The sequence below is a fragment of the Sceloporus occidentalis genome, unplaced genomic scaffold (genome assembly GCF_023333645.1).
Source record: "Sceloporus occidentalis isolate IW3139 unplaced genomic scaffold, rSceOcc1.0.p SCAF_10, whole genome shotgun sequence".
In the NCBI taxonomy this organism is placed as follows: Eukaryota; Metazoa; Chordata; class Lepidosauria; order Squamata; family Phrynosomatidae; genus Sceloporus; species Sceloporus occidentalis.
The window spans coordinates 34,439,435-34,442,372 of NW_028316990.1; the positions used below are offsets into that span (position 1 = coordinate 34,439,435).

A 2,938-nucleotide genomic window follows, 5' to 3' on the forward strand; every position below is an offset into this window, starting at 1 on the left:
AATAACCAGTGCGTGCAAGACCACACGATGTGGCCAGAGCTCAATTCCTCTTTGCAACTGCTGCTGTAAATCCAGCCCAGTGTGGAGTTCCCCTGTGCATTTGTCTAAGTTCAAACATACTTTCCCTCTCTTTCTCTCCCTGCCCCAAGATACATGCCTGCTGGCGTAGGGTTACTCCATTCCTTTCCCCGGCTGGCAGCTGGCTTGTCCATGTTCCAAAGCAGCTCCTGTTTCTCTCCTGACGCAGGTTGCACAACCCGGGAAGGCCGGACTTGGATGTTTGCTGTCAAAGAGATAGGTGAGCTCTATCAGTAGGAGGAAAAAAAATCCCCCCCCTCCAAAGACGTTCCATAGCTACCCGGCTGCATCTGAACACAAACAAAACCTTTCCAGGCACGCTGTGTGATACAGCAGGCCCTCCACATTTGCAGTTTTGATTTGATTATTTGCGGTTTTGATTCATATGTTCTCTCTAGAAATCTTTAGGTCCTCCAGCTCTAGAAATCTTTAGGTCCTCTGCCAGAAGTTGACTACAAAGTTGGGCTGGAGAACCTAGAGAGTTCTTAGAGAAAACACTTCTCTAAGAGAAGTGGTGTAGGTCCTTCGGCATGATTCTATGATCAACTTTTGGCAGATGTTGACCATAGAGTTGCACTGGAAGACCTGGAGATTCTTACAGAGGTGTTCTCTTAGATAAAAAGATTTTCTTCTGGATTTCCTTGGTGTGCTCCATTGACCACTATCTGTTTGCAATGTGGTCCCTAGTGCCTCTTCCTTTCCAGCTGGTCTACGCTCCGGATTATGCCCAGCAGAGTTAAAACCAGGAAGGGCTCCTGTATTTTTAAGGGTTGTGTAGAAGAGGGAATTTCAGCAGATGTTGATTGTGTTTCCTGGGGGTTATTCACACTGTGAAAGTAAGTAATCCAGGATGAATCTGGGTTAAATCTCTGTTCACACACATCCCGAATGCAGCTGATTAAGTTGGGGGCTGGGTGCCAAAGAAACCCTATTAATCCAGGATAATCGATAATGATTTCCCCCCTGAGTTTTTAAAAAAGATCTGCATCATTGGTAGTGGAATTTGAAAAGTTCCCTGTTGCTGCATGGGCAGAAGGATAAGCTTGTGTGCAAAAGATATCCTCCCCAGCATCTTTACTAAGGACTGAAACTACATGCAGTCATCTGACTAACTCCTGTTTACATTGTAGACCGCTTAGGCTACAATACACTATGGGGAGTGCCATAGTGCTATACTAGTATAGCATAGCACTATACTGTAGTATTCACTAGTATAGTGCTCTAGTGCTAGTATAGGAATGTATTTGTTATTGCTGTTGCTATACACAGCAAGTAAGGTGCAGAAGCCCTCTCCAAGGCTGAATCTGGCAACCCTAACCTGGAACACACCTGACAAAAAGAAGTGCCATTGTGCCAGTATGCTGGTGAAACTTGATGCTATGCCAGTTTCAAAGAGTTCCTCGGCTTCTATATTTTAACCATTTTACAGAGGTTAGGATCCGAATAATCTTTTGTTTGGCTTAAGCTAGCAGAAGACAGGCACCGTATTTAGAAAACATCCCATTTTTCAAGAAATGAAGGCATTTCTCTATGGAAACGGGGACCTATTTCTATGCAGCAAACGTGCTGAATAAAAGCAAGCGTGCCCACTGTCAATAGGCTAAGGTGATCTGCAGGAAATCTTTTGGAAACCTTTAGAAAACATACAATTTTTAGAAAGATACATCTTTAAACATCCAATTTCTAGATAAATTATCCAATTTCTGGGTAAACTAATGACTTTGATTGTATGGAAATACATTTTTTGTATTCATTCTGATAGAGAAGGCTCAATGTTTCACAAACACTACAGTTCCCAGAATCCCCTGGCATTGAGCTAGAGGAGTTAAAGCGGTCTCAAACTGGATTATTTCTGCAGTGTGGATGGGACCACTCAAACCACTACACCAAGGAAAACTTAGGACATTACAAAACAAGAGCTAAAAACACGACTATGGTCAAAACACATTGCAGCAATAATCCTATTTGAGACGGCTTTAACTGCTCTGGCTCAGTGCTAGGGGATTCTGGGAACTGTAGTTTATTGTGGCCCCAGAGCTCTCTGACAGAGAAAGCTCAATGTCTCACAAACACTACAGTTCCCAGAATCCCCTGGCATTGAGCCAAGGTAGTTAAAGTGGTGTCATTGCAGAAATAATCCAGTTTGACACCATTTTGTTCCAGAACACACTGCAGAAATAATAATCCAGTTTGACACCACTTTCTTCCAGAATACACTGCAGAAATAACCCAATTTGACATCACTTTGTTCCAAAACACACTGCAGAAATAATCCGGTTTGAGACCGCTTTAACAGCCCTGGCTCAGTGCTAGGGGATTCTGGGAACTGTAATGTTTGTGAGGTATTGAGCCTTCTCTGTTAGAGAGCTCTGGTGCCACAACAAACTACAATTCCCATGATTCCCTAGCACTGAGCCAGGACCATTAAAGCGGTCTCAAACCGGGTTATTACTGCAGTGTGTTCTGGACCAAAGTGGTGTCAAAATGCAGTGTGTTTGGGACCTATAAATATCCATACTTCCTAAGGATATTTTATTAGATATTGCTACTTGACTTGTTTTATCCTAATTTGATTCGGTACTTCGAAATCTATATCTCACACTAACCCTGCTCAAAATGGAGAGCAATTTTGGAAACTCCTCCTGGACAGAAGGCCTTAAATGGAGGCCTGTCCAGTTAGCCTGGCCTGAGGGAACCTTCCACTAAAAAGCCCTGAGGTAAAAAGGAGCCATTTCTACTCTGGCTGCCTTTTATAGGCCTCTAATGCCCGCCTTCCGTGCTCCGGAGCTTCTGATTGGTCAGCCTGGCTGTCTGCCTCCGAGGCTGCTCTCCGCCCCTTTTGGCTGGATGCCAGTTTCCT

General features: G+C 43.9%; 1 protein-coding gene across 4 annotated transcripts in view; it reads right to left on the bottom strand.

The window, feature by feature from the left end:
- Window positions 1–2,938, bottom strand: part of NATD1 (N-acetyltransferase domain containing 1) — a 159,354-nt gene that overhangs the window by 48,661 nt on the left and 107,755 nt on the right. For 3 of the 4 annotated variants that reach the window (XM_089540792.1, XM_089540793.1, XM_089540794.1), the window contains one exon: window positions 154–283. The gene's annotated coding sequence lies outside the window, so the exon portion shown is untranslated. Of the gene's footprint in view, window positions 1–153; window positions 284–2,684; window positions 2,776–2,938 lie in introns of those variants that run through there. The other variant, XM_089540795.1, reaches the window with a different exon arrangement.